This window comes from Panthera onca, chromosome F2, assembly GCF_046562875.1.
Source record: "Panthera onca isolate mPanOnc1 chromosome F2, mPanOnc1 haplotype 2, whole genome shotgun sequence".
Lineage (NCBI taxonomy): Eukaryota > Metazoa > Chordata > Mammalia > Carnivora > Felidae > Panthera > Panthera onca.
In genome coordinates, this window is record NC_138356.1 from 5,863,360 (window position 1) to 5,887,828 (window position 24,469).

Below are 24,469 nucleotides of genomic sequence, written 5' to 3' on the forward strand. Positions count from 1 at the left end.
AGAATCTAAAGCAGGCTCCAGGCTCTGAGCTGTCAGCACAGAGCCCGATACGGGGCTCGAACTCACAAACCACGAGATCATGACCTGAGCCGAAGTCACACACTCAACCGACTGAGCCACCCAGGCGCCCCAGACCCACACCTGAAATTTTAACGAATCAAATAATAGTGTTGGTATCCAGAACATAAATAAACATCTTGCTCTACATTTTTCCCCACATGCCAAATGTCTTACATTCCCAAAACCGTATTGTAAATGGCTAGAGAAAAGCTGGCCATGCCTTAAATCGCTCTTCAAGATAACACACTCAGGGGCACCTGGGTGGCTCAGTCAGTTAAGCGGCCGACTTCAGCCTCAGGTCATGATCTCAAGGTTTGTGAGTTCAAGCCCCGTGTCGGGCTCTGTGCTGACAGCTCAGAGCCTGGAGCCTTCTTTGGACTCTGTGTCTCCCTCTCTCTCTGCCCCTCCCCCACTCGTGCTCTGTGGCTCTCGAAAATAAATAAATGTTTAAAAATAAAAAATTAAAAAAAAACCACACACTCACTACCTAAACTACTAGACACTGGACAGTCGATAAATGAGGCCAAGGCTCTGGAGAAGGACTAGAGCAAGAACCAAAACCGTGAAATCAGAAATACAAAATGGCTCAAAGAGAATCCACTGGAATATTTTATTTATAAGAGTGTGTAATGTACATATTCTTATTTTCTTGCAATCAAAATAAGATATCCAAAGCTGAATTTGCTCCTTGGTACGTAATTGTTAACACATTCAGCAAAAAGGGGCATTAGTAATCAAGCACATCTTTGGTCATCTTGAAAATGAACAGAATTCATCCTAAAACAATACTGGAACAGAAGTTAAAAAGATCTAGGTTTTATACTAGATTCACATTTTTCCTTCTGTGACCTTAAGAACCTTCACCAGATCTGTTTCCTCACCTAAAAACTGAAAAGGGTATACTGGCTAATTCCTCCATGTTTTTATAAAATGCCAGATAGTCAAATGTACATTAAACTCGTTTCTAACTTTCTCAGTGAGCCAGTCTCTAAAGATTAAAAAAAAGAAGCATCAGCTCTCCTTTCAAAGAGCTGAGTTACATAAAGTGAACGTGACGGTGCAATGCAATATGTAACACTACAGAGAGGCAGGCAAAAGTTCTAGAAAAGAATGAGATAGGCGAGAGTCCACATAAAGGTGATGCCATTCCAAAAAATACCCAAAAAAGAGTATGTGAAATTGACCAATGACTTAGCCTCCTTGACCACATTTACTAAAATGTTAAAGAGGATAAGCTTAGCAACTCACTAACTTCCTTGAAGAAATCAATCATTAAGAACAGCTAATGCTGGGGCGGCCTGGACGGCTCAGTTGTAACTGACTCTTGATTTCAGCTCAGGTCATGATCTCATGGGTTCATGAGCTCAAGCCCTGCATCAGGCTCTGTGCTGACAGAAAGGAGCCTGCTTGGGATTCTCTCTCTCTGCCCCTCCCTTGCTCATTCTCTAAATAAAAAACAAACATTTAAAATAAAAAAGAGCTAACCCTTTTATCAACTTACAAAGTTGGGATTGCTCATAAGCACATTTTCCCTTAACTCATATAAAATCTACCAAATTTCTAAGTGGATTACATCTAACCGATCCAGAACTAAACTCTTACAAGCAATGGTAAAGTGCCAGCATATAAGTCAACTGTCGCTGAAACAATTAGAATTTTACTTTAGGGGCGGCCACCTGAGGGGCTCAGTTGGTTAAGCATCTGACTCCTGACTTAGGTTCCAGTCACGATGTCACAATTTGTGGGTTCGAGCCCCATGTCAGGCTCTGCACTGACAGTGAGGAGCCTGCTTGGGATTCTCTCTCTCCCTCTCTTTGCCCCTCCCCTGTGTGCGCTCACGTGCACGTCGTGCTCGCTCTCTCAAAATAAACTTTAAAAAAAGGAAATTAACTTTATATGACATAAAATTTAAGCCCAGTACATAACACAGTACTACTTTTCACCAAATAGTCAAGATTTTCTAAAATTTGGTACAATGCTCATTTTCTGTATAAACTTAATTTTTATAAAATGAAGTCATACTTTGTATGACAAAAGCTAACCCAAAGCAATTTTAAACTAAAAGCAACAGGTTAATAACTCAGTAATTGACACAAGATTTTCTTAAAGTTATTATGTGGTCTTTTCCCTAAACAACGTCTTTAGTTTCTGTCCATTGAGAAAATAACTACTAAGTGCCTATTATATATACTTACATACATACACATATATATATTGGGGGGGGGGGCAGGGGGAGAGAGAGACCCTGAAGGAAAGAGCATTTATCAAAACATGTCAAACATACTCTAACAGTAATTAAAACCAGGAGCCTGGCCCATTAATAGATAACATATGGAACAGAACAGATTCAAATGCATCTTCATATACACACACAGAGATAAACATTATAATTTCAAATGGGGGAAAGCATACATTGTGTAAGCAACAGTACTATGACAAATGGCTATCCACACATACCGAAAAATAGTCTATCTGAAATGCCACCTGTTTTTACCCTTCAGGTTACTTCTAAGGACTAAAATGAAGAGTGTGGACTCTTGTTATCTTATAACAAGCACACTGGCAGTTTTGACAAGAATGAAAATGAGTACAACTTATAAGATTTAATCTGGCAATACGAAAATATAAATTATGCATTAAGATGTACAAACCAGCAATTCTACCGCTGGAAATATATTGAAAGCAAAAAGACAAGTGTACAAAGGTATATATCCAATGAAATCTTTATTTTTAACAATGAAAATTCAGAAAACTATCAATCATGATTGATCAAATAAATTATGCTGCAGCTATATTATGTGACATCATTTAGATATTTAAAAACGTTAGCTCTATACATATTGATTACTGATATATTTATTATTCAGTAAGAAAAGTTAGTTACAGTACATATCATGTGATTCAGTAGGCAGATTTTATTTTTATCGTATTAACTAATGCTGACGGAGTACGTGTATCCACAAACATTCAAAAAGCGTGGCCTACAGCAACTTTTTTCTAGATATGTCTCCTGAAGCAAAGAAAACCAAACCAAAAATAAACTATTGGGGCTATATCAAAATAAAAAGCTTCTGCACGGTGAAGGTAACAACCAACAGAACTAAAAGGCAACCTACGGAATAGAAGATATTTGCAAATGACATATCTGATAAAGGGTTAATATCCAAAATACATAAAGAACTATAAAATTCAACACCAATTAAAAAGTGGGCAGAAGACATGAACAGACATTTCTCCAAAGACATATGGATGGCCAAGAGACTCGTGAAAAGATACTCAGCACCACTTACCATCAGGGAAATGCAAATCAAGACTACAATGAGATACTACCTCCCACCTGTCAGAATGGCTAAACTCAAGAACAACAAATGTGGACAAGCATGTGGGGAAAAAGGAGCACTCTTGCACTGTCGGTAGGGATGCAAACTGGTGTGGCCACAATGGAAAACAGCATAGCGGTTCCTCAAAAAGTTAAAAATAGAACTATCCTATGATTCAGCAATTGCACTACTGGGTATTTATCCCCAAAATATAAAAACACAAGGGACACAAGCATCCCTATGTTTACAGCAGCATTATTTACAATAGGCAAATTATGGAAACAGCATAAGTAAATGTCCAATGATGAATGGATAAAGACGATGTGGTACACACGTACACACACACACACACAAGAATATTATTCAGCCATGAAAAAGAAGGAAATCCTGCCGTTTGCAATGACGTGGCTGGAGCTAGAGAGTACAATGCTGAGAAAATAAGTCAGAGAAAGACAAATACTATATGATTTCACTCATATGTGGAATTTAAGAAACAAAACAAATAAGCAAAGGGGAAAAAAGAAGCAAACCAAGAAACAGACTCAACTTTAGAGAATAAACTGATGGTTACCAGAGGGGAGAGAGTTGGGGGGGGCCCAAATGGGGATTAGGGGTGCACTTGCGGTAATGAACACTGGATGATACATGAAGTGTTGAATCACTACAGTGGACCCCTAAAACTAGTAACACTGTATGCTAACTGAAATTAAAATAAAAACTTAAAAAAAAACAACTCTGGAACAACTTAACATCGATCTTTTTACAATGGCTATTTCTGGATGCGGGCCTTTCACTTTCTTTGGTGTCCTTAAAAATCACATTTATAACCAGGTGTAAAAACACTTCCATTTTGAAAAAGAAGAAAAGACAACACTTTATGCACCACAAAGAAATAAAAAACTTGAGTATGCTGCACTAGAACAGCTGGTCCAACTGAAAGAGCAAGTCAATGACCCCCATCTGCTGTCCCCATTCTAGCCCCCAATTTGCCATCCCAGTGTAGATATGCCTCTCCACTCCACAACCTTCCCTACGTGGTCATTCATATTTAGTTCTCCAACTGCTATCTTTATGTCCATGTAAGAGGGAGAACAGAACTGTGAAAAGAACATGAGATTTGGAACCAGAAAAGCTATTTTTAAAAATTTTTAAACGTTTTTATTATTTATTTTTGAGAGAGATAGAGAGACACAGTACAAGTGGGACAGGAGCACAGAGACAGAGGGAGGCAGAGACTCCAAAGCAGGCTCCAGGCTCTGAGCTGACAGCACAGAGCCCGACGCGGGGCTTGAACCCACAAACCGCGAGATCACGAACCTGAGCCGAAGTCGGACACTTAACCGACTGAGCCACCCAGGTGGCCCTCAGAAGCCTATTTTTAAGTCTTATTCCCTCGATCGACTGTGTGTGACCCTGACTAACCTCATCAAACAAACTGGTTTTTTTAGAGTTTCTAGTGTTAAGTAAGCTCTACCCCCAACATGAGGCTCGAACTCATGACGCGAAGATCAAGAGTTACATGCTCCACCAACTGGGCCAGCCAGGCACCCCCAAACTTAAATTCGTTTGATTACAAAAAAACTCCCTATCTCACAGGGTTGTTGTGAAAATGTAAAGAATCTACACATAAACGGAAGAGTTATGCAAACTCGAGTGCAATACAAACATCATCAGTTACCGTTTAACCCAGATCTCTGCCTCGGGGCACAGGACGAACACTCAGCTGATGCTAAATATCAGCCGTTAGCAATCATATTGTTTGCTGCAAACCTGACATACCCACATTTCAATTCAGTGCTTTTCCTTCACAACTATTTACTCCCTAACTTCTTTAGTCAAAAAAAACCCCTCGTTCCCCTGCTGCTCGGAACTTCAGTTATTTCTATCTAAATCCTATCCGTTTTTCCTTCAGAATCCAACCCTTCATTTTCCAAGGACACACCCCTTATTTTAGAGCCTAGAAACTCTTCCCACTGCCTTACCCTACCCACTGCCTTCCCACCCCAAGCCTCCCTGCGCGCTCCCACCAGTCACAACCACTGCCATCAGGCTGCATGCCTCCTGTACCTTCAAGTACCTTCCCTAGAACCTCACAGCTGCCTACAGCAGGTCACAGATCAATGGCATACCTCGCTCTGTAGCTTGTTTCTTTGCAGCTCTCTCCTGTGACCACAGTACAGTACCCCCAGTATGGTTTCACTGAATTTCATTATCCGTCTGCCCCTTTAAGGGTGTGAATTTGCCCCCTCTGGCTTAAAGCTAGATTAATATTAAACTGTCAGACTTTGAAGCCAGATTTACCTCTATGTGAATCCCATCTCTCTCAATGAGGCTCAGATAATCCATATGATCAGTTTACCATCCGTGGGCTGAAATGATACCTTCTACAGAGTGTATCTCAGACTCCATTACAGTGCAAAAACGGTGGCGATTATAACTAGCTCCAGTATTCACAGACTTCATAATTAAGCCCTAGTTTACCTTTCTAGAAATATCTCTAACTACTCCTCGACAAGAAACTTCTATTCTCTCCCTTTATATAACCCTGCCAGATAAAACTCCCCCAATTTCTGCTCATCTGAATTTTACTCATCCAAGTATGGTCCCAAAACACGGTTCTATTAGCACTTCTGGGACGTATTCCCTAATCACAGGTGGTCCACAAGAACTCTTTTCCCTCTGAATTTACGGACCTACATAAGGTAGTAGAATTATACTGGAGAAAAAAAATCTCATATCACAAAAGGACATTTGTTCTTCCTGGATCCTTCTGGGATACGGTCAGCTATAAATGAGGGGACTTAAAGGGGTGATATATTTTTCTTTTTTTTTGCTTCGAGATATAGTTCTATTTCTTAAAAAATGCTTCCATTCACTTCACTCCCAGATACATAGGAGTTACAACTAGACTTTCAAGTCCAGAAGAAAGAAAGAAAAAAAAAAGCATCTCCAATACCCGTGAAAACCACCATCTATCCAATTTATCGATTGGAGATGAATTTACAATTTCCTCTTTTGAGAGAGTACCGATAACGATTAGGTCAGTCATTACAGTTCATTGTCAATTTTCCAAAATTTAGGATTAGCTTCCTTATGGGGAAAACAAAGGGCGGGAAAAAAACCTCAATTTCTGACATCCCAAACTGAACACATTCAATCATTATTCACACTGCATTTGTTGAACACTCAACATAAGCCAAGACTGTGCCAGGTGCTGGGATTACAAGTACCCACAAACTGCTTTCAGGTCTAGCAGAATTCACAAAATTTGGATGAACTATACACACTGGCCCAAAAGTTTCATAGGGAAAGAACAAGAATCGGAAATAATTTTGTCGGATTTGTAATTCTGCAGGTTGCAATTTGACCTCAAGGAGGGACCACTAGGCGCTGCATCAATGAAAATAACGTTCACCACAAACGGAATGTCTGGGTTACCCAGGGACTGAAAGCTGGACTTCAAACCCTCCAAATCAGATTATTTCCATCTGATCCTACCCTTTCTCTGCCAAGAGGAAAAGAAAAAGAGAAAAAGAAGAGTAGGTCAGCCATTTTCCTCACACTCCCCCCAAAAGAACCTTCTCCATAAAAGTTCAAGGCCTCCTAAATGAATGCCTTATCTACAAGTAAATACGCAACTTCAAATTCAGACAGCTCCAACAGAATGAAGACAACAGGACTACTTTTAATAGTCTGGCGTATTCCTTCAGATTTTTCTCCTATGTGTTGAGAAAAAAATGTATGTGTGTAAACACGGACAGTTTTGTTTCATAAGAATGAGATAACACCACGCGTAATGCTATACAACTTATTTGAGCTGAATAATATATGTGGGAATCTTTCCCTCAATACACATAAATGTATTCAACATGTTGTTCTCCTGCCACTCATAAAAAATTATGCAAAACGCATGCTTTACTGATAATCTGAATTTGAAAACATTACTAGTCTTAAAAAAGTCCCTATAGAAAATATCATTAGTTTTGTCATTTTGAATTAGTCTTATTCACAAAAAGTAAATTCATTTTGTATTATTGTGTTTAAACATGTTTTCTTATACATACTATGTCACTTGACAGCTTCTGCTTAACAGAAATTCAAAAAAACTGTTAAAATGAATTTAAGTCAAGTTTACTAGAAAATAGCCGTCTTGCCTCCAAATCATACCAAGAACGGAAGCCACATCCGTTGCTTCTGCATTAGTGTCACCAGCTGAGCTATGACATCCAGGGCTGCACCTGGTCTAATTTTTGAGGGATGGCAGTACCAAGTGGGGACCCTCCCTGTAAATGTGAATTCAGGTTTTCTAAACTCTTAATATTCGCAGAATTGTGTCTATAGCAAAAGTGTTATAATTCTATGCTTCGTTTTAGAACACTTAGTTTGAAAATGCAATCAAAATTATATACAGTAAATTCTGAATTAGCTTTGTTCTAGGAAGCCTATGTAAAAACACAGCAATCTCAAGAAAAGGATGTGCATATCTGGAATTTGCAAAATAGCACCTAAAAAAACAATAGATATATTAGCGGTACGGTACTGATTCGAGTAACATTTCAACAGATAGTCTGGATAGTTACTGATCAATTATTACGTGTAGAGTATGAAGGAAAAAATGATGTGTTTAGTCCCGAACCAGTAACAACAACAAAATGGAAATGAGTCATAATTATTTTCATCCTTTAACACGATTACAAGCTAATAAAATACGAGAATTCAAAAGAGGGCAAAGTCATGGGGGGTGATTGGGAGCGTGGGGTGTCCTCCATAATCCTGAGGGTACTCACTAAACAGCTGTGGAAGAAGAAACTGACCAATGAAAGAAAGGGTGCATGAAAGTACTCAAGTACTCTACTTGGAAAAAGTAATTTAAAAGGACCTCATCTTTATTGAGGGATGGAAAGAAATGCCATCCTCTCAGGAGACAGCCAACAGAGGTCCACTTACAGGCAAATTAGGTTTATTAGGGCCACAATAATAAGCAAACCAGAAAAGTGATAATTAAAATTCACACGCTTTTATCAACAACAGTAAGTACATCTTTAATGCAGCACCCTACAATCTGTTTCTCTAGCATCATACCTATTCCAGCATCTTAAAGCAGGCTGCATTTGCAATTTATCTTCTTTAACATTTCTCAAAGTTCACCATTTCCTATAATCTTATACACAAAGCTTACATATAAAGTTCTTCTAATTCATTGTTCATGTTACAGGAGCTAAAACTGTGTTGCAGGGGTTTAACATTTCCTGAAAACATACGTGAATTTAGGTACAAGTTGCCTTCTAGCCTTGCTGAGTTTACTGGAACAAACCTCCGTGCCTTTGCACATGCAAGATTACGGCACTTTACAGCTTCCTTACTGTTACCCAAAAAACCTGACTGACTACAGAGCCCTCTCTACCATCATTCTCCTAGTCATGAGTCACCCTCCCCTCATTCCTATCAGTCCACCCTCAGTAACCTTTTCACTTTTTCTCTGTATGCCAAATATCTCACTCACAGCCTTTGCATTTACTATTCCTTCTGCCAAGAATGCTCTTGCCTCAGATCAGATAGTCACACAGCTAGCTTCCTTGCTTCTCCTGGGTCTTTATTTCAAAGTTAACAATCAGTGAGGACTTCCTTGGCCACTTTATCCAAAGTTTCAACCCCTCAATCCTGACACTCCTCTCCTCCTGTTTGTTTTCCTTCCCAGCCAGCATGCGTCTCTTACTCCATATTTTTCTTGAATGAGTACAGGATTTGGTTTGGTTTGTTCACTGCCAAATCCCCAGTACTTTTACACCAGTGTGCCTGGCACACAGTAGGTACATGATCAATCCCAAGCCAAAATTTGTTGAGGTGGATAGGACATCTTTTTAAAGAAAAGGGAAGTGACTTATCCATGTCAGATCATGATTCTAAAAATATCGCTACACTCCATAAAAACCCAAATCTCCTTCAGTACTTTTCCTTCAAATTTCCAATAATGCTACAATATTGCAATCAGTTTTATACATGACTCCAATTTTCTATTATAAGGCAAGAACAATTTCTTACACATTCCTCTATTCCTTGTAATTACTGGTCCAATGGTCTACCTGTAGTAAGTAAATAACTGCATGAATGAATGTGTGTAGAAAGGCACTGCTAGATTTTCACTTCAGTTTCTTGAGCCACTACTATCTGTACTACAAAAGAAAAGGCTTAATTGGGGTTAGAGAATAGTACTATCCAAATAAGAACATTTTACTAGATATCCCTTTTAAAAAAACACTTATAAGTTACACACATCCGCAAAGGGCAGCATATAGCAGGTGCTCAAACATTTGCTGAAGGCATGAAAATTTAAAGACAGTCTCAAAATCAGAAGCCAAAGAAAAGCTCCTCTTAATCTTACATGACAAAAATTTAGGTTCAGAAGTGTGGCTTTTCAAAAACAAAGGTCTTGTGTCCTCTGCCCTTTAGGACCTGATGAATCTGACTTGCTAAAAGTCAATGTGTCATGCATTCTGAATTTGTATGTGTTAGCAAGGGCCAGAAAAATTTTCTGAGACAAGAGTACTGCTTCACTGCCTTCCCTGTCATCCAACACCATCAGAACTAGGCCAATGATTAATCCTAAATTTGACTATCATGAAACATTCAAAATAAAGAAAATTATGCTCCAAAAGCGGTCTGAGTCCATATCTAATGTCCATCAACAGACATTTATCAACATAAACACCAACATAAAGCATCTCTTTCATAAAACTCTAGATTTTAAACACAATGTAAACACTAAAATTAAAAAAAAAGACAGGAATGTTACTGAGAAAATGTGTTCATTAAGGCCACACTCTGCTACAACACTAAATACAGAAAAAGCAAAAAACATCTTCCCACCCCTAACAATTGTCTGTTTACTAAAGCAAAAAACCCCCCAAATAAAATCTTCAAGGTACTTTTGCTTCCCATAGTAATATCACCTCGGAATGGTAAAGACCCAAGTCGTATCAAATATCGAAATATAATTCTGTGACTCTTCATTAAGCGGATTTGTCGATGTAAATTAAAAATCGTCTCCTCCTAAGTTGCTTACCTTCTGACCCATCGGACAGATCAACAAGCAGCATCAGCACCCAAAAACCTAGAAACTATACAATAAAATAACAGGCACATTTTCATAGGGCCCAAATCATCGCTCTACGTACAGTGAACTCGAGGCAAACATTGTTATCTAGCTTAATGACTTGTAGTAACAAGACTCTATCAACAGTGAGCACATTAATCTTCCTTGACATCCAGGCACACGGCACTTCGTGGTATGACCGCACTTTAAAGAGTTCCTGATGGAAAAGACTAGATTACGAAACCATAAACAATAAACATAGTACATCCACCAGGCGGTGGAAGAAACTATTCATTCCCCCCCAGAAGCTGCCATTTCTCCTGTTGTTCTCCAGCTTCGACTAAGGAAGTTGTGAAATCCGCAAACACACCCCATCCCAAATCTATCAGTGGGGCGGGCGGAGGCTGAGTCATTCCTAAGAGTAACTTTATACCGATCTCGCACTCCGGGGTCGGGACAAAGGTATCTCTGCGTTCCTCCCGCTGTGTGCTGCGTTCGGCCTCGGCCCAATTCCTCTCCCCGGGTTCTCAAGTCACAGACAGCCTTAGGGCTAAGTCCAGCCGTGACCACAAGCCAGGATGCTTCCCGGTAGGGTCGGCGTCCCTCGCCCTCCGCCACTCCCGAAAACTCGGCCCGCGGCCGGCCGGGGACGCGTTCGCAGGGAGGGACCCCGGCGGCCCCGGCCGAGGAAGCCGCACGCAGGCCCGCACCGGGCGAGTCGGCCCCACACCTCCCGCAGCCCAGCGGGGCTTCGACTCAGACCGCGTGTCTCCACCGGGGCTGTCGCGCTAGGGAAGCAGCCGCAGGGCAACACCTGCCGCGGCCGGATGCGCCGGGCCCGCGGGCGCACACACCTGCGCGCGGGCGGCGCTCGACCCGGCGGGGACCCCGGCGTCCCCGGCCCACTGTGTCCGGGCTCGCCGCGCGGCCGCGGTGCCAGATGGGGGAAGGGGACCCGGGCGGCGACAGCACTTACCTGGCAGCACCTCCTCCTCCACCGGCGGCAGCAGCAGAGCCGGCAGCCCCTGGCACCATCTTCCGCCGCCGCCTCGTCCGCGGCGGCGGCTACCAACCGCCCATCGGGCACCGCCAACCGACACAACCACCGGCGTCCCAGGTGCCGGTCGCGGCCCCGAGCTCCGGGCGGGAGGGAGGGGTCGGGGCGGAGAGGGGACGCTGTCAGGCCCCTCGGCTCTGGGTCAGGGGCCGGGGGGCAGGGGGCCGCGGCCGGTCAGAGCCGAGGGGCCGGGGCGATACGGAGACCCCCCAAGGCAGCGCCGAGGGCTCTGCAGGGCCGCGGACACCGCCGCGGTTGGGTTTGTTATTGTCGACTCCGTCCCTTCCTCCGCGGAGCACGCCGGGAAACGGTGGGCGGGGGGTGGGGCGCGCCGGGCGGCTGGGGCGGCGCAGAGAGGAGCGCGCAGGTCCGGAAGTCGGCAGGCCGCCGGGAAAAGGGGGGGCGGCTCCGCCCTCAGTCGCGGTCGGCCGGCCTGCGACTTCGCTGTCCTCTTCTGACCCGGGGACACAGCTGGGGCGCCCTTTGGCGGTGCGAGCCGCGGTCCGGCCGCGGACTGCCCCAAGGTGATTTTGACCTTTCTCGCCACCGCGAGTTGGCCTGAGGCGGACCCCGCCGAATTTTGGATCAGCCCCAGGTCAAACAGCTTATCTCTTTCCACCTGTCGCGGAGGAGCGGGGCCCACGGAGGTTGTGTGCCCTCGTCGCCCGTCCGCATACCGGGCAAGATCTGTAAGAGGATGACGTACCTGGCTGTGGCCCGGCCAGGCTACATTGCCACCACCACACCCCCACCGCCGGGACTTGAAACAGCTGATAAGTGGCTCGGGTAACTTCGAGTGTGGGGCGGCACGATTTTTCTCGGACCAGGTAAGCCCAAGAAAATGTCCAAGAGACCAGAAGGAGTTAAGGCTTGGTCGATTGGAGTGAAGGTGTAAGCAGCACGACCCCCCAGTTTTCAGCTTTGTAAACGGAGTTGGTTCTCAGGTGGGTTAGCGTGAGTTCCCGAGGGGACACGATTTCCGGGGGATCCTGAGTGTGTGCGGATGATCGGCCACAAGCAAGGGCTCGAAACTACAAGGCTTTGGGTATTAAAATGTGGTGAGCAGGAGTTACTCGTAGAATGATTATGCAACACTCTTTAAATTCCTGTTCTGTCGAGGCATGTCTGGTACAAGTGAAAGCCGAGAGGTGCTGTCGCTGTCGGAGCGCCCTTGAGTTGGGTTTACGTAGAAATGAGCGTTACCACCGTTTTCAGGAGCACCGAAACGGAGCAAATACTATTAGGAAGCAAAGTTTGCAACCCTTCGTTTATCACGGTGGAAACTGGTTTAAAACAAAACAAAACATTGGACTGGACGACTGGCAAGCATGAGGGATTTTTAGTTTCCATCACACTTACCCGGTATCTGAAAGTTTTATTTGAGAAGAGCTTTTCTTTGTTTTCTTACTTTTTTTTTTTTTTTTAACTACTTTGTGTTTTAGTTTACATTCCTGTATATTCCCGAGAGAATCTTGTCTGGCAAATTATTTTATTTGTTTCGTTTTTATTTTTTTTTTAAGCTGGATTTTTTTTATACACCCAGCAAGATAGAGCTGAGAAGTGAAAATTGAGAGGTTAAATTGTTCTTATGCCTCGGGAGGAGGTAGGAACTGGCAGGACCGGAGAAAGACGCTGATTTTATCAGTCACCGCATAGGAACGGGCACACAGAAACTAGGTAGTGAGGAAGATTTGGCCAAAAATTGGTTAAGCAAAACACATTAGGCCTCTAAAGAATATACCGGTGCTTGAACTTCTCTTAGCTGTCACTGACACCCGTCAGTCCAAATACCACACACTACAGCCCGGAATGTGAAAACATCACTGAACTATGCCGGTGATAATCTCTTAAATAATAAAATGTTTTTCAATGTTATTTGTCTGACTTCTTTCTTTGGAAAACAAACAATTCAGTCCTCATCTTCTCCTAGTCATAGTTTGGAAGAAAGGACCAGAAGTGATTGGTTTATACCTTAAAGGTTGTACATCCGCTCCAGGATATAAAGGTTAAAAGTTCATATGCGTTCGGTGGTGTTTCTTAGTGATACATAACATTAGCCTTGTTATGTATATGGAGGCATTTGGAGTAAATACTCTTACAAATTACTGATGCTTATGTCCATAGTAGTAAGTTTCTTTTTTCTTTTAATTTTTTTTTTTTAACGTTTATTTTTTTTTTGAGACCGAGAGAGACAGAGCATGAATAGGGGAGGGTCAGAGAAAGAGGGAGACACAGAATCCGAAGCAGGCTCCAGGCTCTGAGCTGTCAGCCCAGAGCCCAACGCGGGGCTCGAACTCACGGACCGTGAGATCATGACCTGAGCCTAAGTCGGACGCTTAACCAACTGAGCCACCCAGGCGCCCCCATAGTAGTAAGTTTCAAGAGGTTACATCTTCTTTCCTCCGAGGACGACGTTGAAAACTCTGTATTCTCCCTTCCTTAGTAAATTAAGACAACAAAACTCCCTCATGCAGCATTACTTTTCTACCAAGCTGCTTGACTGATAAGAAGTCCACACTCTATAGCCTCATTTCCACCTGCTGCACTTTTCTCGCCGAAATGCAAACAGATTAATAGGGGCCTCCAAATTATTGCGTTAAATGGACAGTGCTGATACTTTCTTTGAGCTTTCTCAAGCACTCGCTTCTTTTTATTCACTCTTTAATTTGCTTCCCTTTTGCAGTGTCTCCCTCTTCGCTCTTAAATCTCTGTCCTTTCATTTGGTCCTCTTCCAGATTATCAAGTAATTATAAAACGATGTAAATGATGCAAATATTCCCAGTGGGAAAAGAGGTGAGAGGCTTAATCTTGTCCTCATTACATGATTATTTCTTAATTTAATAAACATCTGGGGCTTTTAATAGATTTATAGTGAGGGCAAAAGAGAGTGGTTGTCTTTAGGAGTATGTAGGGGTTACACAGAGTCTATAGAGAAACACCGTTAAATACTTCAAATCAGTTCGAATCTTTAAAATCCTGTTTTTCCTTCAGGTCTCCATTTCAGTGTCACTTTCTCAGGGAATCCTTTCCTAACATGTCTGCAGTTCCTCTAGATTATTCTTTCACTATCTAACATGCTGAAATGTAAGTCCTTTTTTAATAGAGGGAACTATTTCCCCAATATGTGGTATACACACAAACATTTGTTGATGGTGCCCTACGCTTTTTTTCAGGCCTTCAATTTATACTTAGACTCACCCCTCAACTAGTCTCTGTTATTTACACCATCCAGGACCATGTTGGTCAGGTGTCTTTCCTAGGGGCCTCACTGGTTTTGTTTTGCAAATTGGATACAATTTAAGCTTTTTAACATAGCATCAGAGCCTCTTCATTTTGTAGCTACCCATCTCTCCAGCTTACCTCCTGGCACTTTTCCCCTTTACACATGTGAGTTTCCTCATCCAGGAAATGTTCCTCCCTCCTTGTTCATTTCTCACTCATTTTTTCAAACAGCTTGGACAGGAGCCCGCGTCTAACTTCTGGGCAGTATAGTGATCCACTCTGTTTGCTGCCTCTGCTCCATACCACACAACTATAAATTCTTGTCTCCCCTCTAAGTCTATGAAACCCTAAGGTTTAGGAACTATGAATTATTAATTTTTAAGCTGCTAGAACTTTCTAGAGAGATTGGCACATAATTAGCAATTAATAAAATACTTGTATTGAAGGTTGACTAAGAAGTTACTGTGGAAAGTTGCTGCCCTCAAATATCTCAAAAGCCTGTGCAGGGGACCATTCAAACATCACTGGTCACAAGTTTAAATGACACTATTTCCTTACCCAGAATACATCAGGATATTGGGGAGATTGCAGTTTACAGCTGAATTTTGTTAACTCTGCCTGATTGGGGATTTTATTCTGCATGCATTACGAATTTCTCAACCTAGCATAATTGCCCTCATTTTCTCTTAGGTTATGTTCAAATAGCCAGCAACTGCAATTAACGTAATTTGGCTTTTTTCAAAGAATGGGTTAGAGTTGACCATTTTTAAAGGTTAGCTCCTTTTAAAAAAGTTTTGGCTTTCATTTTTAAGATCATAGCTAATGATGTATAAAACGCGGTCATGCACTAAGAGGCTCTGGCACTATGATTGTCAAGTTAAGATTCTCAGTACTGTTTACAGATGTTAAAGCTGCCCTACTCAGCTGGTTTGTTGGTACTCACATATTATTAATGATAATGATGCTAGTTAACTTATGAGTGTGTGTCTTCAAAGCTAGTGATGAGTGTAATGGGCCAGTGAACAACACTGTGTCTAACGCTGCAACACATACAACACTTCCAGCCTGCTTCATTGCCCAACAGATTTAAATTTTTTTTTTAACGTTTATTTATTTTTTTTTGAGAGAGAGACAGAGCATGAACGGGGGAGAGTCAGAGAGAGGGAGACACAGAATCTGAAACAGGCTCCAGGCTCTGAGCTGTCAGCACAGAGCCCGACGCAGGGCTGGAACTCACGGACCGCGAGATCATGACCTGAGCCGAAGTCGGCCCCTTACCGACTGAACCACCCAGGCGCCCCCCAACAGATTTAAACCAATGGATTGGCACAAACTATTTGTAGTCATTTTTCACGTTAAGTTCTTGTCTTTCATTATTTTGAAGAGTTTTTCAACCAAGTGTCCAAATACACAGCTGAAATGTCCTAAAGCAGAAGCTTATCAGTTCTACAGATACAGAGACAGATAGACAAATATCAAGTGGTAGTTGGACTTCAGGTGGTGCCTTTCAAACTTCTTTATTGTGACTCACATTAAAAATTACGTTTTAGGGGCGGCTGGGTGGCCCCGTCCATTCAAAGTCCAACTTCGGCTCAGGTCATGATCTCGCAGTTCGTGAGTTCAAGCCCCGTGTCGGGCTCTGGGCTGACAGCTCAGAGCTTCGAGCCTGCTTCAGATTCTGGGTCTCCCTCTCTCTCTACCCCACCTCTGCTCACACTCTGTGTCTCTCTCAAAAATAAATAAACATTAAAAAAATGTTTAAAGATGGGAATGCAAGCTGGTGCAGCCACTCTGGAAAACAGTATGAAGGTTCCTCAAAAAACTAAAAACAGAACTACCCTATGACCCAGCAATTGCACTGCTAGGCATTTATCCATGGGATACAGGTGTGCTGTTTCGAAGGGACACATGCACCCCCCATGTTTATAGCTGCACTATCAACAATAGCCAAAGTATGGAAAGAGCCCAAATGTCCACCGATGGATGAATGGATAAAGAAGATGTGGTTTATATATACAATGTAGTCTTACTCGGTAATCAAAAAGAATGAAATCTTGCCATTTGCAACTACGTGGATGGAACCAGAGGGTATCACGCTAAGTGAAATTAGAGAAAGACAAAAATCATATGAGTTCACTCATATGAGGACTTTAGGAGACAGAACAGATGAACACAAGGGAAGGAAAACAAGAATAATACAGAAACAGGGAGGGGGACAAAACAGAAGAGACTCATAAATATGGAGAATAAACTGAGGGTTACTGGAGGGGTTGTGGGAGGGGGGATGAGCTAAATGGGGAAGGGGCATTAAGGAATCTACTCCTGAAATCATTGTGGCACTATCTGCTAACTAATTTGGATGTAAATTTTAAAAAATAAGAAATAAAATGAAATTTAAAAAATTAAAACATTATACGGGTGCCTGGATGGCTCGGTTGGGCATCCAACTCTTGATTTCTGCTCAGGTCATGATCTCACGGGTTCTTGAGTTCGAGCCCTGTGGTAGGCTCTGTGCTGACAGTGCAGAACCTGCTTGGGATTCTCTCTCTCTCTCTCTCTCTCTCTCTTTCTTTCTCAAAATAAACTTAAATACATTTTAACATTGTGACTTGGTGCATACATACAGGCCTCTGTCACTGAAACCATGTTTTATGAAAACAATACTTGCGACTCACTCCAATATTTTCTATTCTATTTTTGTTGCAGTGCTAATCTTGACCCACTAAATTGATTTTACCACCCTTCGATGGCTTGGAACATCTTAGATTTGGCAACAGGCCGCAAACCTTGAGATATTTTGCCCCTGATTTTTCCATCAGTGTTTCCTATGCAGACTACACCCCTGGATAGTAAAGTTTGTGATTATGTTTATTTAAAAAAAATAAATAACCTAACTGAAGCTGGTGCAACACTAGTGAGTGTATCTTAGATGACAAATGTGGGCTTTAGGTGCAGACCTATTTGTCTTAATAGCTTTATCCAGTTTCTATTCATTTTCTCCATTTTTACAGATGGGGAAATGAGGGGTTAAGTAACTAATTCCTTCTAGGTAATGTCCTGCAGCTAGAAACTGTATCGGCCAGTATAGGAGCCCAGCCAGTTTGACAGGCTGTAGCCTTAAGTACCACATTATGCTGTCCCTTAATTTCCTGCATTCCTAGAGGGGGGAAAAATTAAAATTTTAAGTCTAGCAGTAGGCCATAGAATCTCAGCACTATTCACATTTTGGGCCAGGTTATTTTTTGTTATAAGAGGACTGTCTTCTACATTTTAGGATATTTAACAACATTCTTAACTTCTACCCACTAGATGCCAGTGGCACCCCCAGTTATGCCAACCAAAAATGTCTCCGGATGTGTTGTAATGTTCCCAGAGTGACCAAATCACTTTCTTCCCAGAACCACAGACTAAAGCATGGTACATCCATACAATGAAATGCATTGCAGGCTTTATATTGTAGGGAAATATTTAATGACAAAGGAAAATAAGTTAAAATACAGAACTACTGTACTGTTTTTCAAGGTGCACTCTTTTTGGTATGTTCACATCTCTGAAATCCGGATGCATTTAACAATGAATAGGGTCCTGCAAGCTTCTTGATACGGGAAACCAAGGCAAATGAAAAGTTTCCTTACTGCCTACAGCCCATTGACAAGTCCTTGAAACAGGCAGAGTCACCTTTCTCTGGGGACTCAGCTGCCTCAGTCATGACTTTGCTAAGGGCAAAAGGCAATCTTAGCTTAACATTATCCCATCCCCCAGGATCCTATAAGTCTACTTTAACATATAAAAATTCCTTTGGAAACTTCTTTATCTCTACCCCCACGAGCTCTATGCTGGCAATCATACTCCAAGCTTATGGCCCACTGATGATAGACATCTAAAGGGTCCCATGACTGAGGTTTTACTGGACAGTAATAAGTGACCTTTTCCTAAACAACACCCCCCCTCAAGGTCCTGGAAACCTTTCTTCCAAAATTCCTTAGAGACTTATGCTATCCCTAACCCTTTCCCAACCTGAAGGTCTATAACCAGTCACCTGTGACAAACCCAGTGTAGCTCTTTTTGCCCATAGGTCCTGTCCCCGTGCTTTAATAAAATCACATTTTTGCACCAAAGACGTATCAAGAATTCATTCTTGGCTGTCAGCTCTGGACCCATACCACCGCTCCAAAACCACATCATTGTTACCCAACTGCCCTTCATTACCTGTTTACGCAAGATATCAAAAACACTAGCTTAGAAAAAAAAAATCCTAAAAACGATGGAACATTCTTTTGAACACAAGGTGTCAAAAGTTTGTGGAGAGGGGATGGGAGACGTAATGCATCAGACGTGGTGGACAGCATACCAAAAAGCAATCCAAAGCCTGCTCTAAAAATTACAAAGCCAGCATAGGAGACTTAGCACCATGACTTGACTCCATGATGGATTTTCAGGAAACACCTGTTGCCAGTGCTTTCACTGGTGAAAAGATGAATTCTATGGAAAAAATAAATTCATTTTACTTAAATTTCCCTTTTTATTTATTGTGGGAGAGAGAGAGAATCCCAAGCTGGCTCCGCACTCTCAGTGCAGAGCCCAACACGGGTCTCCATCCCAGGATCATGATTTGTGCTGAAATCAAGAGTCAGATGCTCAACCGACTGGGCCAACCAGGCGTCCTCTATTTTTTTTAACTTTTAATGTTTGACTGCCTTGATCATATGAAATCTCTTTTTCTACCCAAGTTTATATTTAAATCCCAACTAGTTAACATACAGTGTAATATTAGTTTCAGGTATAGAATTCATATGAAATTTCAATAAAAACTGTCACTGTCTCTTCTGGCCATTATTATTGTTACTGAAACTAATTTTATTGCATAGAAGAGTAGAGTGTTAAAAATAAATTATCCACTCTAAGTGTCAAATACACTATACAGTGACAAGGCCCAGGACTTACTTTTTCACTAAGCTCTAGAGGGAATTCTAACGCAAACTTAGCCTTGGGAAACAGAAGAGTAAATCTGTAAAGATCCCTTTGATCCTACTAAATCTTCCTTCTGCTTTAAATCCACTGGTACCACCCTCTCTGACAATGAATTCATCAGAAACATCCTAATCTATTCACAACACTTTCTGAATCTTTGTACCCTTATCAAGGGATTGATTTGAACTTGTCATTCTTAAATGTTCCTTCATTCTTTTTTGAATTGCGCACATTGTTTCTATACAACTGAAGCATAAGCTTGTTTGCATTTAGAAATTGGAAAGCCTGAGATCTTATTTGGATTTAGAAGATCACTTAATACTTATGATTTCGATTTCCCCCGTGTTCACAATACCTGTTTTAGCTTCCCCACACTACTCTACAGGTTAGAATGAAAACTGCATGTAAAATTTACTGCACTTTGAACATTTTGTACAGTCGCAGAATAATGCTAACAGTGGCTGCTCACACCTTTTGAAAACTACAACCCCATCAGTTCTTAAAACTGATGAAGTGTTTTCGTGCATTTTCATACAAACATCTAGTTATATTTAACAATAAAAGAATGACTTCAAAATATTTCTTAATTTTATACCTTGCTTGTTATTTACATTCATATTGTAGGTTTTTTGTCTCCGTTCCTTCTCCCTTTCGTGCCTTTGTACCCCCGAGGTACTGGAAACTGATGAAAGAGAGTTGGTTATGTTAAATGCCTGTCTTTTCCTGTCCGTATTTAAGGCTCCAGGGAACTACTTGACGTTCCTGTTTCAAGAAGGTTGAAAATATCCAACAGCGCCAAATAAGCTGAGCATCCAGCCTTTGAAAAGAAGTTACGGTATGGATGTCTTCAACACAGTGGATAGTAGATTCAAAAGAAGCAAAAAATCTGTATTAAGTGATTAAAGACATACATTGTTTTCCTATTTCATGAAACTCAGTAGTATTAACTCTTTACATGAAAACATTTTTATTATATTTCTGTGTACTGGCAATAAACATTTGAAAACATGAAACTGAGAAATTTTCATTTATTTTTTTTTAATTTGTTAATGCTTATTTTTGAGAGAGACAGAGACAGAGACCAAGCACCAAGCGGGGGAGGGGCAGAGAGAGAGAGGGAGACACAGAATCTGAAACAGGCTCCAGGCTCTGAGCTGTGAGCACAGAGCCTGACGCGGGGCTCGACCTCACAAGCTGTGAGATCGTGACCTGAGCCAAAGTCGAATGCTTAACTGACTGAGCCACCCAGGTGCCCTGAGAAAATTTCATTTAAATAGCATCCATTTAAAAATATAGTAGGAATAAATTTAGCCAAAGAAATTCAAGACGTGTACACCGAAAATTGTAAAACATTTTTTGAAATGTTGAAAGAAATTAAACATCCCATGTTTGTGAATCACAAGACTTACGGAGATGGTGATACTTTTCCAACTGATACACAGATTCAACACGAGAAATCAACCGCTATAAATTTAAAGTTAATTGGTTTCCAAAGAGAGTACCAAGACATTTCAATGGAGGAAGAATAGCTTTCTCAACAAATGGCGTCGGGGCAACTGGATACCCACGTGTAAAAAAAATAAAGTGGGGCTCCCATCTCATACCATGTCCAAAAATTAAACTGGACGGAAAACCTATGTAATAGCTAAAACTATAAAACTCTTAGTAGAAAGCAATAGGAGTAAATGTTTGTGAACTTGGATTTGGTAATAGTTTCTTACATATGACACCAAAAACACAGTCTATACATGCACATGCATGGTAGATAAATTGGACTTCTCAAAGTTTTAAAAACTTGTGCTTCAAAGGACACCATCCAAAAATTGAAAAGACGATACAGAATGCGAGAAAGTGTTTGTGAATTACCTATCACATAAAGAACAAGTATCCGGAATATATAATGAACTCACAACTCAATAATAAGCAGACCCATTTTTTTCAAATGGGCTTAAGATCTGAACAGGCATCCCTAAAGATATGCAAATAGCCAATAAGCACATGGCAAGATGCTCAATCTCGGTCATTATGGAAATGCAAATTAAAATTGCAATGAGATACCACTTCACATCCTCAGGATGGCTGAAATCAAAGACATAATAACAAGGATGTGGAGAAATTGGAACTAATATATTACTGGTGGGATTCTAAAATAGTGCAGTCACTTTTGAAAACAGATTAATGGTCCCTCAAAAGAGTTAACAGAGCACCACATAGCCCACCAATTCCACTCTTAGGGGAATAAAAATATATGTCTCCACAGAAACTTGCACATAAATGTTCAAACTGCATTACTCATAACAACAGTTGGAAACAACTCTAATGTCTATCAGCTGATCGATGGATAACCAAAAGGCGTGTTCATACGATAGAATATATATGATGCAAGAGTTTCAATTCCTTAGAGTAAATAGAATCACCATACGACCCAGTATTTCTGCTCCTCGGTATATACCCAAGACGGCTGAAAACCTGTTTTCCCAGCAAAATGTCACAAATGTTCACGGCAGCAGTCTTGACGGCCAAAAAAAGAATGTAAGCATCCCAAATATCCACTGATGAATGGATACACCAAATGGCCCATGCATGCAGTGGAGTATTATCTGGCCACAAAAGGAAAGAAGCACTGAATCGTGGTACAACACGGGTGAGCCGTGGAAATACACTAAGCAAAGGATCTAGTCAGAAAAAGCCACATACTCTGATTCTGCTTGTACAAAATGTTCAGAATAGGCAGTTCCTGGACAGAAAGTACGTGAGTGGTTGTCAGGGGCTCTGGAAAGGGCTGAAGAGGGTATGGCTGCTGGTAGGCATGAGGCTTCTTTTGGGAATGTTGAAAATATTCTGAAATCACATAGTGGTGGTTATACAATCACATGAATATACTAAAAGCCACCACATCGCACACTTTAAAATGGTCAATCTTTGGTATGTGAATTATATTTCAGTGTAACTGTTTCTTAACATTTTAAAATTATATTTAAAAAAATATAATGAGGTAAATAGCAGAGAGAGAATAGCCCCATAAATCACCTGTTGCTAAGCTTGGTTCATTGAACCATCATTGAAGTGATTTAAAAGTACTTTATGTATGTATGTACGTATGTATCTAGAGAGGGCACAAGTGAGCGAGGGTAGAGAGAAAGGGGGTTCACCCGAAGCATGGCTTGAACTCCCGAACCTTGAGATCATGACCTGAGCGGAAGTCAGATGCTTAACCCACTGAGCCACCCAGGTGCCCTAAAGTTACTTTAAAATTGGAAGTCTGATTTAACCCTCACTTGAGGTGGCAGTCCTTCAGAAGGAAAATCTAATGGAAATGTAATCGATAGCCCTGGGTGCAGGCAGTAATAAGGTGGTGCATTGTCTACAGTCGTCAAACAAACAATTCAGTCTGCTTTTATCATCACCAGGTACCATTAATCTTAAACGGTGCCAGTGAAAAAATGCTCTCTAAAAACTGTTACTCCAAGTCAGGGTGTCCCGGTCTGTTGTCATTTGGGGCCAAACGGCTGTCCTGTTCATCTTCCCATGTTTAGCTGCATCCCTGGTGTCTACCCACCTGATTTCAGTTAGTAGTCTCCTACCCACAGTTGTAATAACCCAGAGTGCCTCCGGTCATGGCCAAATGTCCCAAGAGACAAAATCACCAAGACAGAGAACCACTAATGTAAATTGGATATAAATGCTGTGGTTTCTATTAACGTGTAATAACCCACATATGTAAGCCTCAAAAGTAAGTACATTTTATTACTTATCTTTTTTTTTTTTTTTTTGATGTTTATTTATTTTGAGACAGAGAGAGAAAGTCAGAGTGAGAGCTGGGGAGGGGCAGAGAGAGAAGGATACAAAGAATATGAAGCAGGCTCAGGTTCTGAGCAGTCAGCACAGAGCCCAACACGGGGCTCGAACTCATGAACCGCGAGATCATGACCTGAGCTGAAATCAAGAGTTGGTTACTTAACCAACTGAGCCACCGAGGTACCCCTATTACTTATCTTTTAATAAACATGATCTTCTGTGGGGAAGTTAATTCATGTCTCCAACTCCTATGGTACTATATAAACCCTACCTATAAACAGTAGACTCAAAATATACAATGACAGCACCATGACCGTAAAGACGCCTCAACACAAGTTGAGTAACTTAAATTCTGTCATTCTGTGGGCAGATCATTCTTAAAACCTTGAAAACCTGTCTTTGAAGCATTTCTATATCTTTTTCCTTTATAAAAAAATTTATAAGGAAAAGTATTACTGTATTACATTTTTTCCTTTTCTGTATCCTAATTATTTTAACATTTCACTTAAAATTTTTTTAAGTTTATTTGAGAGAGAGAGAGAGAGAAAGAGCATGCACAAGTTGGGGAGGGGCAGAGAGAGGCAGAGAGAATCCCAAGCCAGCTCCACACTCTCAGCACAGAGCCCAGTGTGGAGCTCATTCTCATGAATCACGAGATTATGACCTGAGCCAAAATCAAGAGTCGGACGCTCAGCCGACTGAACCAACCAGCCCCTCATTTAAAAAAATTTAATGGCATATTTTTCAATGTCTACATTTTTACCTGGCCCATATTATCTTTCATTTTGTGATTAATAAAAGTAATCTTCTCATTCAGAGGAAGAAGGTGCTAAGAATGATGTATACCAGGTGTTAAATGTGCTAAATACACCGTTGATTTAGGAGAAAGAGAAAGTAGCGAAGGAAATTGAGAGAGTATGCGTGAGGTGTCATGGCTAGGTGCTTTCT

General features: G+C 41.4%; 1 protein-coding gene and 1 long non-coding RNA gene across 4 annotated transcripts in view; one reads left to right on the forward strand and one right to left on the reverse strand.

The window, feature by feature from the left end:
• RB1CC1 (RB1 inducible coiled-coil 1) overlaps positions 1 to 11,805 on the reverse strand; it is a 91,148-nt gene extending 79,343 nt beyond the window's left edge. For 2 of the 3 annotated variants that reach the window (XM_060610525.3, XM_060610524.3), the window contains exon 1: positions 11,450 to 11,803. The gene's annotated coding sequence lies outside the window, so the exon portion shown is untranslated. Of the gene's footprint in view, positions 1 to 11,449 lie in introns of all 3 variants that reach the window. The other variant, XM_060610526.3, reaches the window with a different exon arrangement.
• A 120-nt stretch (positions 11,806 to 11,925) lies between these two features.
• Positions 11,926 to 20,736, forward strand: LOC144615137 (uncharacterized). The gene is made up of 2 exons (XR_013553614.1): positions 11,926 to 12,357; positions 20,462 to 20,736. It is a non-coding gene; the product is annotated as an uncharacterized LOC144615137 (long non-coding RNA).
• The last annotated feature ends 3,733 nt before the right edge of the window (positions 20,737 to 24,469 follow it).